Source organism: Haliotis rubra, unplaced genomic scaffold, assembly GCF_003918875.1.
Source record: "Haliotis rubra isolate DU_JTF1 unplaced genomic scaffold, ASM391887v1 Scf918, whole genome shotgun sequence".
Lineage (NCBI taxonomy): Eukaryota > Metazoa > Mollusca > Gastropoda > Lepetellida > Haliotidae > Haliotis > Haliotis rubra.
This window is the reverse complement of record NW_025767655.1, coordinates 373,420-387,939: the sequence shown is the minus strand read 5'-3', so window position 1 is coordinate 387,939 and position 14,520 is coordinate 373,420. Positions and strand designations below refer to the sequence as shown.

The window sequence follows — 14,520 nt, the reverse complement described above, 5'->3', positions numbered from 1 at the left end:
GTTGTCAGAAACATATATTTCATCAATTATCAAAACCATAAAAAATAGAACCCTTTCCATAATCACAAGAAATCAATATTTTACCATTCTGACTATCATGAGCATGTGCTAATTAATGACAATCAAATAGTGAGTTTAGTTTTACGCCACACTCAGCATATGTGCAGGTATATGGCGGCGGTCTGTAAATAATCGAATCTGGATCAGACAATTTGGTGAACAGCCTGAGCATCGACCCCTTTTACGACAAGCATGGGTTACTGAAGATCAATTCTAACCAGGATCTTTACGGGTCTATCAAATAGTGATGACAGGAGGTGATAGTGTCACAAACACATGCAAAGGCATGTCAATTCGTCTGAAAAAGGTATTGAACAAATCAAAAGAGAGAATTGCCTCAGACATAATTTTGGTCACTGTCATGCCACCTCATGAAATGTCATCTCATATCACGCTCTTTGAAATCGTCTGAGAAACAACATGCATTACTGTAACATGGAGCTGTTAAGCGTTGTCGTTTTGTTTGCGTATTTGTTTGTTTGTTTGTTTGTTTAACGCCGCACTCAGCAATATTGCAGCGATCTATACGCAGTTGGGATACGACAAAGCATGTGTTACTGAAGATCAATTCTAACCGGATCTTCACGGGTTGTTTTAATGAAGAAGTCCCCCATTTCAATTGTTGTTTTACTTCAAACTTCAGATGGTATTTGTACGAAAGCGTATTGGTGCCAAAGTCTATAAAATATTATCATCTACAATATGGATACTTAAGTATCAACGTGCAAGAAACGTATCTGCTATAAAATTATCGATTTTGATAACTATATTTTCTGGGATAAACGACAATAGTACCTAAATAAAAGTATTTGTTTTCGTAGATGTAAATATCATATGCATATTTGAAAGTATATTCCACGTTGATGAAAGCAACATATACATGATCATTTACGTAGGTGTAAGTATCAACAACGTTGATGAAAGCATTATATACATGATCATTTACGTAGGTGTAAGCATCATCCATGTTGATGAAAGCATCATATACATGATCATTTACGTAGGTGTAAGTATCAACCATGTTGATGAAAGCATCATATATATGATCATTTACGTAGGTGTAAGTCATTTACGTTGATGAAAGCATACATGATATTTTACGTAAGTGATCATTGATATTATATACGTATTTACGTAGGTGTAAGTATCAACCATGTTGATGAAAGCATCATATACATGATCATTTACGTAGGTGTAAGTATCAACCATGTTGATGAAAGCATCATAAACATGATCATTTACGTAGGTGTAAGTATCTACCATGTTAATGAAAGCATCATATACATGATCATTTACGTAGGTGTAAATCAACCATGTTGATGAAAGCATCATATACATGATCATTTACGTAGGTGTAAGTATCTACCATGTTGATGAAAGCATCATATACATGATCATTTACGTATGTGTAAGTATATTCCACATTGATGAAAGCATTATAAACATGATCATTTACGTAGGTGTAAGTATCAAACATGTTGACGAAAGCATCATATACATGATCATTTACGTATTTGTAAGTATCAACCATGTTGATGAAAGCATCATATACATGATCATTTACGTAGGTGTAAGTATCAACCATGTTGATGAAAGCATTATATACATGATCATTTACGTAGGTGTAAGTATATTCCACGTTGATGAAAGCATCATATACATGATCATTTACGAAGGTGTAAGTATCAACCATGTTGATGAAAGCATTATATACATGATCATTTACGTAGGTGTAAGTATCTACCATGTTGATGAAAGCATCATATACATGATCATTTACGTATGTGTAAGTATATTCCACATTGATGAAAGCATTATATACATGATCATTTACGTAGGTGTAAGTATCAAACATGTTGACGAAAGCATCATATACATGATCATTTACGTAGGTGTAAGTATCAACCATGTTGATGAAAGCATCATATACATGATCATTTACGTAGGTGTAAGTATCAACCATGTTGATGAAAGCATTATATACATGATCATTTACGTAGGTGTAAGTATATTCCACGTTGATGAAAGCATCATATACATGATCATTTACGTAGGTGTAAGTATCAACCACATTGATGAAAGCATTATATACATGATCATTTACGTAGGTGTAAGTATCAACCATGTTGATGAAAGTATCTTGTACTTCCCGTTTTGGAACTTTAGGAACTTTGGCACAAATACGCTTTAATACATTTTTGCCAAATAGGAGATACAGACGTAACTACCAACTACTAGGTTCAGGGACATTATTCTGTAAAATGAATTTCAGTAAACATAACCTGATTGATTCAAGATTATTATTAGATAAACAATTCTTTCTTCATCTTCGTCTGTTTACTTGCTGGGCGGTGGGGTAGCCTAGTGGTTAAAGCGTTCACTCGTCACGCCGAAGACCCAGGTTCGATACCCCACATGGGTACAATTTGTGAAGCCCATTTCTGGTGTTCCCCGCCTTGATATTGCTAGAATACCGCTTAAAGCGGCGTAAATCCATACTCACTCGCTCACTCACACCACTCACTGTTTACTTGTTTATTGATGTGGGTTTTTTTTGGAAAAATCCTGAGTCACACATTCTGTGTCTGGATTCAAACAGTCGACTGTGATTCATATCTTCAACAAGCCCTGTTATAGGTTTTAGAGTTGTATGACTTCCTCGATTCTGATGTTTATTTACGATATTGAGGTTTATTTAATACAATAGCAGCGCACTGCACCATCAATAGTTCATCACGTTCGCAGCACATATAAAGAACTCTGTGTGTGTGATCAATGACGAAGAGCGATTAACCTTCTATGCCAGTATATTACCCCCATGTTGCATTCTTAAAGGTCAAACTTTCAGTAGAAATTTGTTTATAGGATTTGTTTCACACCTACCAATGTAGATCTGGGTTAGAATTGGTCTCTCGTCATTCTTTCTTTCTTTCTTTAAAAATATTTTTTTATCAGCATTTTCTTCTTTCTTTAAAAATATTTTTTTATCAGAATTGTACATTACTACTTCTCATTAAATATTGAGGGAACAAATGTTTGAAAGCCCCTGATTTGTAAAAACTCTCAAATTCAAAGCGGTGAGGGGGTGAGAAAACCATGCTAAAACTATACAGATCACTGATTCGCTCCAAAATTAAGGCGCCATCGTCTATGGTGGCGCTCCATAAGCAAGGCCTGAGGCTTTGTCTTGGAACCTTCAGGACCTCTCCAATCGATAGTCAGTATGTGGAAGCTGATGAGCAAAACAGCGGCGCAAAAACTATACTTCTACAATACAACATTCTACCATGGCTACGTGAAATGCTCGAATTGGATTGGTCAATCAATAAAATCAGACGGTATAAATTTTTGATTGACAATGCGTCTGTTTTCACGGCGCTTCACTGCGCACGTATACATCACTGCCGCACTTCAGCTTGGCCACCAACATGACTATTATCAACACAACAGACGAGATGGAAATGCTGATAAAACATTTATTAAAACTCGAAAAATACAATTATACGATTCCTCCTCCACAATTATTAGGGAACCTCACTACTATAATTATTACCTTCTATTATAAAAATATTCAAACTCAATTACAATACACTGCCCCAAACATAAACAAACAATTTCTAACATATCAATCAGAAAGCCTTGTAAAAATACATCCCTATCTTTCCCTATTTGTGCAGCAAAACGTTCGTAAACATTTACCTACCTGGTAAATGGTATATTTGTTTCCGTTTAGAATGGGAAATTCGCAAGATAATGGTCAGGCGAAACACAAAATTTATGCCACTCCTACTCCATCATGTCCCGTTGCATCGTTCAAAATGTCAAAAACTGAACCACGAGAATTTCGCACTCTGCCACCTTCCCCCGCAAGGCTGCCACTGCTATGTTCCTACACTTTGAAAAAAAGCTTGGCGACAATCCAGTCCCAAATGATGAGAACAATGTTCCAAGGAATCCCAAGTTAGTTGCATGTGCACTGTCACTCTTTCGTCGCATACCGGGGTGGAGGCACGTACGTGAAATCATGATCGACACTCGCCGGTCATAAAAATCAACAGTCTTTGATGAGTTACAGGTCGTAGGTCGATCAGAAAAGGATCTATTCTTCGATTCTGCAGGGTTCAGATTCGACAGTCAGTCAAGTATTTTACACTGTCACTTCAAATTTCAACCTTTCGCAAAATGTCAACACTGGCTCGTCCGCCATTTCAAACTGTTGCGTAACTGTCTACTTCCCAAGAAAATAAGTAGGTCAGACGATTCTATTATAGTGTCGCCAGGGGTACAGTAACATGGCAAACAAAACAATAGGTTGATTTCGGTCGTGTGGAGTTATGATTATAAAACCAAGCTCTTAGGTGTTACATTATTGCATTGAATAAACAATAGTTTGTTTTCATTGGACAGAATATTTATTACATTGCAATGTTAAACAAAATACGAACGGCACCTACCGCTCCTTCACAGACGAGTTCAATTCGCCTCTCGTCCCATGCCGGATTACGCAGTGTCTTCCGCAGGACGAGGAAGTTCGATTTTAAATCGGTTATGGTAGAATGGAGATAAACATAGTGTGTTTGGAAATAGATGAATGTTAGACTGATTGCTGGTCTCTAATTAATCATTTGAAACCTTACGCTAAGCGTTCGGCTTCAAATGAAATTTAGAGACTATCAATGGGGAACATTCCTCGAGTTGCGCCCCTTGCCTGCTTGAGCGCTGCGGTAGTTACGGTCCAAAGTAGCTGTCACTCTGATACTGGCCTCGCCTATCGGCCAAGCCCAAACTTAAATCGACATTAAACCTACTTATTACTCTGTGGTTTTATATTACGAATTACGGAAGCTGGAAGTTGCCCCGATTGAAGACTGTGCTCAAAGTACGAAGAACTAGCGTGTCTGGACGAAAATAATGCTAATAGAACGGTACTGCAGTTATTGATAATATTGCCGTTTCTCGAATTTCTTTCTGAGCAGTTGCTTTGTAAATTCGTCAAACCATTTACTCCCCATAATGTCACATTACACAGAGCATTAATGGCGTCGTAGTAGTTGTTAGAACATATGTTCAGTGTACACTGAAATTAGCCTTAAACAAATAACGTTAGCACTGACCTGATTACACGGACAACATAAGTGCTTCAGTAATCGTTCACGTAAACAACTTATTCTCATAGCTTATAACGCTTCGGGATGCAATGGAAAGAGGGAATGCTATGGCAACGTATCGGTTTCGAGAGGATTTGAAACATAAATCATTTTATCGTATTAACGACTCGTTCACAGTGTGTTCAACAAAATATATTACACCCATTCGCACGATAATTAAGCACACAACTTCCGGTGTATAGTTTCTACATATTCAGGGACCGTTCATAATTAATGGGCTGGGGAGTGGTGATGATTGTTACGGAGAAGCAGGTGAATGGCCTCCCTACAATTCATGTACAAAGTAAGTGACACCCCCTTTGCATACGTCATATTCAAAATCAATTAAACCCACGCCCCACCCCATAATTAAAAGCATAATCATTTTTTTGTGCAAATTTGCTGACCCCCCTAGTATATCTGTACAAAATTGATGAACCCTACCTTTCCAGAACAAAATAGGGTGACCCCTTAAAATCATCATCACCTCCCATCCCCCAAAAATTATGAACGGTCCCTTAGGCTATTATTCAAACCCAAAATGTACAGTAAATTGGCATATTGCTTGCATAATATATTTCTAAGTATCGTTTGGGCCCCACCCCAATCTTGACCATTTTAAAAGGCTGTACCTTCTATACACAAATAACCAGTACCTAAATGTCAGATCACATTTTGAAAACACACAAAAATTTTATTTGAAATTGTGTTTCAGGTGTTGTCAAATAATGTAACTTAGCATGAGTGAAATACTGAAATACATATAAACACATTGAACCATTACTGGAGGTCTCAACTATCTGATGCCAGAAGCAAGGGGTATCGAGTTAATTGTCCTTTGAGGTGGGAGCCTTTTTAGATTTGAAAATAAAATATTTCACATTTGTTTTTCCAGCATGTGTGAAGGGTTTACAAATTACATCAAGGATCATCATTACATTATAATGGGCTCACAGTGTCAGTGAACACAGTGTGCATTTGAAATTTTGAAAAGGGAATAATTTAGCTTTGAAATGGTAGTCTAAATGGTACAATTGAGATTTTACAATACTTAAAATTATTCTCATGTGTCAATTATCATCAGCCAAAAGCAACAAAGTCTGGGTTGTCATTTCAGATTTTATTGTTGAACATATTAAATTCTGCATGTATGGGCATTCATAAATATAGACATAAATACAGTAAAAAATGACGGTCTCCTTTGAAAAACCTTGATTAACACTTACACCCGATGCATGTTGATGTTTTCCACACTGACAATATTACTATCGATATTGCTGTACAGATAATTTAGGTGACATGCATATGGACCCATAATGGAAGTACAACAGTGAACTCTGAATAGTTTGACAGTCCTGTGTAAATGAAAATTGCTGCAGCACTAAACATAATAGTTAGTACTGGAAGCACTGCATGTTTGTCTCTCTGTGTTGATATACAAGTACTTCCACATTTGGTCTCTGCCAAGTCTGGAGAGAAAATGTTTGGCTCAATATTCTTGCCATCAAAATCATCATGGGTGATTGTTTCCTCCCCAGCGACATCACTGATGTTACATTCAACATCACAAGTATCCACCAGCATTAAGTCGGTCAGTTGATACAGTCCAGGGAAAGAATTGGTCATACAACATCTGTTTCTCTCTGTTGCCTCAGACGTGTTCATCCTGGAAAACATCAGTGGAGTATTACTATCCCAACTGATACAGGGTAATATTATCTTATGACTGCCAGTTATGAGAAAATGTATCATTATCAGATTTAAGTTACTGTTGTGGAGAAAGACATGTCACATAATGAACATATTCATTGGGGTAAGTCAAAGGTAGAAAACATTATTCTTAACAAATGTTTCAACTATGGAGAAGCATAATTTAAATATACTTTCTTTGAGTGGCATTTAGAAGTTGGTGTGATGAACAACGAAGAGAGTTCAATGGATATACAACTTCTTTAAAATAATAATTAGCGACATTTCCGTGTAGCTACTAACACCGTTATCAAGCATGTAACTCTCCTCACTATTTTTTTTCTGTAGGGAGAAATGTCTGATACAAAGAGGTGTGTTCAACAAGTACACCAGACATTATTCAGACAAATTCATACCAAAAGGAAACAAACATTAACCTGTATCATGTGTATTCTGAAATCACCTGGGCCTCATCTTTCTGGACAACAGGCACCTGTAGAGAGATGCATTAAAGGGAAAAAGTCAATTGTGTATTAGCATTCTTGGTAAACTTTATTTCAACAATGAAGGGAGCAAAGGTGTTATAGTCAAACATAAACAACTTTGTAAACATGTATATAATGATGCTAACTTGCGTTTTAAAAGCAAGAAGCAAACGAAAGTTTCCCCACAGGTTCACAAGAAAATTTACTTGTGAAATGCCAATTACCTTAAAACATTGAAAATAATATATTGGGGTCTCTTCCAATTTACTCGCCTACTCTACCTACCTGTCATCAGGAGATATAAGCATATGTGAAAATATCAAATACATTAGAATTTTAAGTACATTACTCAATTTAACTCAGTATCAAACTGACACGTGTATTTAAGATGCATGACCAGGTGCTGTCATATTGATGTGATGTATGAGTAGACAAGCAGGTAAAATCAACAGGCCATATCAAGTGATAAATGCTTTGCTAAACTATAATTGAAATATAGTTGTTAATAGATTCAAAAGATTAACCTGAAATTAGAATCCAATAGCTGTTTTTAAGTACGGTGAAATTTTTTGAATCAATATTAACAATGAATAAAGGCTAACTACTACAGGAACTGTTTTATAGCTTATCTTCACTGGGGTGCCGAATTAACAAGATAACATCAGTGGCATTCTACAGATGGTGACGCCTTTGGCGGCACCCTTTGTAAAGCGAAAAGATTGTGTACTGTAAGTTTTCATGATTACTACAGTGACAGCCCCCTAATGTTTCGCGTGAAAAGTTTTATACAGCGTGTGTCCCTCTTGAAGCAACATATTCTTTTTCCCTGAATCGTTTCAAAACCCCTGCTCGTAATTCGGTAAAATTGGCAAGGAGAATAACAATAACAAACGTTTTCTTCAAACTTTAAAAGTTACAACATACGTGGTAATTACCATAATTAGTTACAGTAATGAAATCGCTCTGTCAGAAATGGAAATGGCACACAACACTGAGAGTGAGACCAGCGAGAGCTGACGGCTACCTCGTCATGCTTTGGTTTAATTTGTCGCTACTTCGAATGACAGTCAACCACCATATCAACAAGTTTTGACCTCTCGGACACCTCGAACGACCTCTATTGCAGCATCCCAGGGCACAGCAGAACGTCTCAGGCATAGTAATTTCTGCTCATTTGAAATCGACCGTGCTACAAACTTTGAACGCCATGATTATACCGGAAGTACACTTAGGACCGTAGTGATTGGCGCCATCTATTAGCGAAGCGGTAAAGGGAGATAACTGAGGAATGTTCCCCATTCGGTCTAACATTCATCTAATTTACAAACACAGTACGTTTATCTCCTAACTCAACCTGTTTTCAAATCAATCTTATCCAGATTTTGACTGTCTTTAACCTTCCCTATGGAAATCTCTATTATGCGAAACAATCATTTATTCAGCCTCTAGGAATGAGAATATAACCTATCGAACATTTTTACTACCAAAATATTGTCATCTCCATGGCAAATGGTTATGGCTTTGGTACATATCTCATTTAGCAAACTAAGGACATCAGACACAAGTGAACTTATGTTATAGCAAGAATATCATCAGCTACGAAGCAATTACAGAACATACAAATCTATATTCACAGATGGATTCAGAGATGGTAACGCAGTCGCTAGCGCTGCTGTCATTGGAATCAGAACCATGCAATACAGGTTACCAAACAACAGTTCGATATTCACAGCGGAATCTAAAGCTATATTAACAGGTCTTAAATATATAAATTCCAAGTCTGAACATAAACAGTTCCTTACATTTTCTTATTCCCTCTCCTGCCTCAACAAATCCGTGACACAACTCATTATCGCATACACTGATTATATGCCTGTAGACAGATGTTACATCCGTGATCTGATGCAAAAGCAGTGGGATACCAAGGTAGGTGTAAATAAGTTACATGAAATAAATACAACTATCCGTTACACCAACTTGGATTGTCAGTCTAGATTTAAAGAGGTCATCATTCGACGACGCTGTATTGGCCACTCGAGATACACACACTAGTACTAAAAGGTGAGGATACTCCTTTTTTGACTGTTTCCAATTTACCATCACAAGGGATAATTATTTCAAAGTGAAAACAGTAAAAGATAATTTTAGTAATTTTGGGCATCATTTAATGTTATCCTTCTGAAAAGAAATTGATTATTTGATGATTTTGTTATGTAAATGTTTTCTTTGATATATTGATAGAACATGTTTATGAACTGAGATTGTGCTTGGGTGTGCCCTTGATGGGGGCTGGAGCATTGTAAAATTATTGTACCCCGGAGAGGACCAAGTGTTTTTATATCTACCTGAATTTTAAAGTGCTGAGTAATGGTTTATTCTAATTCTCCGCTTAAACCTACGACAATAACCAGTAACTAGTGAAAGGTGCAAGTAGCAGAGGTTCCATAAGTCCCCATGGTCCCTCTAATTGTGTCCTTACCTGTGTTCTGGCGTCCTCTCAGCTCGCCACTTTTGTATGTATTGGTACCAAATACTCCGTTTTACTGTTCTATAACTTGTCCTCACGTTAAAGGTTATGCACCTCCCCTTCCATCCCCATAGGTATACTGCCTCCTTAAGAAAGGTGAGTAAGTTACGATTTAGAGTCAAATCGGCAACATTCAGCTAAAACAATACTTACATTAATAAATAATTAAGATTAATCAAATCTGTCAACGAAGCACAGTAAAATAACCAAGTTAGCGCAGATAGAAATTTAACACTGGAATGTAAGCATTAAAACATTTACTACAATTGAGGGCAATACCAGACAAATATTTGATATATGGCTTGTTGTTTTTCTGACCATCGATGAAATAAATTAAATTAATAATAATAAATTAAATTGTTTAAGTTGATCAAGTCACAATATGGCAGAAATATTGCCGACGTGACTTACATTATACACACTCACTCACCCATTATCTGGTTAAACCTCCGTATATGTCACAAACATAGTAAAGCAGAGATTTAATACACTGGCAACATGCTGGGGACAAACATAAAGTTAATGGATAACCAATGGTGATCAATGGCATGGGGTGTATATGACATAACCACTACTCTAGTCCACGTCCACGATCGTGCGTCTCCATCAACGACCAAGCATGTATCACTGTTGCAATGCCATTCCTATATCCGATTCCAGTCGGTTTCCAATCAAATTCACCGATGCATACTGTAAAAGCAGCCTTTAGTTGGCTGCGCAAATACGACCAAGTGAAATCATATGTTATCATACACGATTATGGCAATACTGGTCAATAACTATCGAACAATGTCATCTGCAAGAGTTAAAAATACATAGCAATGAACACATGGATCCTAGATTTCCTCGTGAAGAATGTTTGACTTTGCTCAGCCAGTATACCCGGAAATTTTTTAGTGTTTAGCATAAATCAGTGAAAATATTTTATAAATGCTTTGTGAAAAAGGAGTGGTTTTAGAGTATATATCAAATAATGACTTGCGTTGTGATGTAGCTGTACAATCTTAATAGGAAAACACATTATGAGGCTCCGTTGGCCTACGCTTTGTCCATAGGTATATCAAAATATAACACTGTATATTACATTGTGTCATATACTACAGTGGATTCGTGCTATGTATTACATTGAATCAGTACTATGTATTACATCAAATTAGCGCTATATATATCACCTTAAATCTGTGCTATGTATTACGTTGAATTCGTGCTTTGTATTACATTAAATTAGCGCTATGTATTACATTGAATTAGCGCTATATATATCACCTTAAATCTGTGCTATGTATTACGTTGAATTCGTGCAATATTTTGCACTGAATCAGTACTATGTATTATATTGAATTCGTGCTTTGTATTACATTGAATTAGCGCTATGTATTACATTGAATTAGCGCTATATATATCACCTTAAATCTGTGCTATGTATTACGTTGAATTCGTGCAATATTTTACACTGAATCAGTACTATGTATTATATTGAACTAATGCTATGTATTACATTGAATTTGTGCTATGTAGTACATTGAATTACCGCTATATATATCACCTTCAATCTGTGCTATGTATTACGTTGAATTCGTGCAATATTTTACACTGAATCAGTACTATGCATTACATTGAACTAGTGCTATTTATTACATTGAATTAGCGCTATATATATCACCTTAAATCTGTGCTATGTATTACGTTGAATTCGTGCAATATTTTACACTGAATCAGTACTATGTATTAAATTGAACTAATGCCATGTATTACATTGAATTTGTGCTATGTAGTACATTGAATTACCGCTATATATATCACCTTCAATCTGTGCTATGTATTACGTTGAATTCGTGCAATATTTTACACTGAATCAGTACTATGCATTACATTGAATTCGTGCCATATATTACATTGAATTAGCGCTATATATATCACCTTCAATCTGTGCTATGTATTACGTTGAATTCGTGCAATATTTTACACTGAATCAGTACTATGTATTACATTGAATTAATGCTATGTATTACATTGAATTTGTGCTATGTAGTACATTGAATTACCGCTATATATATTACCTTCAATCTGTGCTATGTATTACGTTAAATTCGTGCAATATTTTACATTGAATCAGCACTATGTATTACATTAAACTAGTGCTATTTATTACATTGAACTCGTGCCATATATTACACTGAATTAGCGCTATATATATCTCCTTAATTCTGTGCTATGTATTACGTTGAATTCGTGCAATATTTTACACTGAATCAGTACTATGTATTACATTGACCTAGTGCTATGCATTACATTGAATTCGTGCCATATATTACATTGAATTAGCGCTATATATATCACCATAAATCCGTGATATGTATTACGTTGAATTCGTGCAATATTTTACACTGAATCAGTACTATGTATCACATTGAACTATTGCTATGTATTACATTGAATTAGTGCTATTTATTACACTGAATCAGTGGTATGTATTTCATTGAATACTTCCCATATATTACATTGAATTTGTGCTATGAATTACATTGAATAATTCATATATATTACATTTCATTAGAGCTATGTATTACTCTAAAATATTACTTTATGTTATATGACATCAGTGCTATGTATTACAATGAATTCTTCCTGTTTAGTACACTGAATTAGTTCTCTATATTACATTGCATGAGCGCTATATATTAAATGTGTTTGTAAAATTTAATTCATTCATCTCACGACAACATTTACCATGCTATATATTTATATATGTTTTTTAGTTGGTTTGTTTTTGTGTTTTACATGTTCAGCTACACTGAGAGCTATACACCACAGCACCGCTTGTATGCCTTTCTACTTCACATTGTCTGTGATCGAACAAATATAGCGCCAGTTCGATCAGACCTCAGCGAGGATGTGAGCGCACATTACAACTGACTGTGTTGAAGACGCCTTTTCAGAGGAACCAGCTCCCTTGAAGCTGTTACACAACCTACTTTGTTGATCGCGACAGTACTACGGGGTGGCCTCACAATCAGGTAAGTCTGTTTTACTTCTTTGAGGGGTATTTAGAAGTTTAAGCAAGGATAACAATATATGGATGAACAATTTCTTTATTACAGCGAGAGCGGTTAACGCGATCGCTCTTCACGCCGAAGACACGGGTTCGATTCTCCACATGGGTACAATGAGTGAAGTCCATTTCTGGTGTCCCCCTGCCATGATATTGCTGGAATATTGCTAACATAGAGGTAAACTCATACTCACTCACACGATCATCCAATAGATAATCGAGAATGAGAGCAACTGAGATGTTAATATCCTTACACGAAGCTGACACTTCTCGGTAAAAATTAAACACCGGTATTACACTTTATTCGTTCATTTATCGGTGCCGTGAAATACAGATTGTTTGGACTTTGGACAAGTGTCTAATTGATTTTGTGTGATATTTTAGTACATTGTATTTGGTAGAAACAAACAATCCTTAGCTGTGGATTTTCTGCTCCAACCATCATTTGATTTTCTGGTTTACAAGCCGCCTTTGATTTGCAGCGTACTTGCTACCTTAAACGAGAAATATTTATGTGAATAGTTGGTGATGCCAAAATTGGCAACTCTAACTCTGTCTAATCTGGCGGAAAAATAATAAACAGTAAATTGTCCTGTAAAGAAAGAGTCAAAAATTGTTTCCTCAAAAGCAAAACAATATGTTAACTCACTGCCATCGCTTGGCCGACTGACGACGTGAATGAGGAGACGTGTGTTGGCGTGTATGGATGCCCAGTGTGGTCAAACTCGCTATTGACGTCGTGTCACCAGACTCCTGTCTCATTATGTGACCCTTTATGCACTTTTTTGAATGAACTCTGATTGTGTAATTTTAAATTTTGACCCTTTGACGCTTTCATAATGCAAGACTAGCATCACAGTGAAGTTTCAATCAATTTGTTGGAAAGGATTTCACATACGTCTTTGTTTCTATTTGTTGGTAAAGTCAAGTTGGTGATAACTTTCTTTGGTCCGGTAATTTATGTAGATTACTTAGGAGGGCTCTGAAATAGGGCTGGGACGGGTAACCCGGATACCCGTGTCAGGTGGGTAATGTGTTGGACCCGGGTACCCGTCTCAGTACCCGGACCCGTTATGATCATGTGACTTATAGATTAAACAATTTAATATGTTATTTTTCATGATTATAAGGTTGTAGTGTCTTTGAAGTTTTATACATTATTTACAATCACCTGTTTTGAATATAATACATGATTAAGATATTGAAAGAAAAAATAGCCTCCGAGCTGAAGAAGATATTGCCATTTCTTACAAATTTGGCGTCAGGAATGAACATATCGGGTATCCGGGTAGGGTAGGGTAATAGGGCGTGGGGTACCCGGGTAGAAAATTTGAACCCGTCACAGCCCTACTCTGTAATAGTGATTGAAATAGTGAATAACCAAATTCTATTCTCTGCTCATATTACTACCAACACTGCTGACAATACAAGCATATATAGCAACCTTGGTGGGTCGCATAGGCAATAAAACTAATTTAATATCAAAAATATTACTTTCTCAGAAGATTATTTAAAATAAATTAAAACTAGGCTATTGACCACAAAGGACCAAAGGGACTA

At 36.2% G+C, this 14,520-nt stretch overlaps 1 protein-coding gene across 1 annotated transcript in view; it reads left to right on the top strand.

The window, feature by feature from the left end:
- Positions 1-12,790: 12,790 nt before the first annotated feature.
- LOC124264269 overlaps positions 12,791-14,520 on the top strand; it is a 44,938-nt gene continuing 43,208 nt past the window's right edge. The window contains exon 1 of the mRNA XM_046699008.1: positions 12,791-12,925. The gene's annotated coding sequence lies outside the window, so the exon portion shown is untranslated. The remainder of the gene's footprint in view (positions 12,926-14,520) is intronic.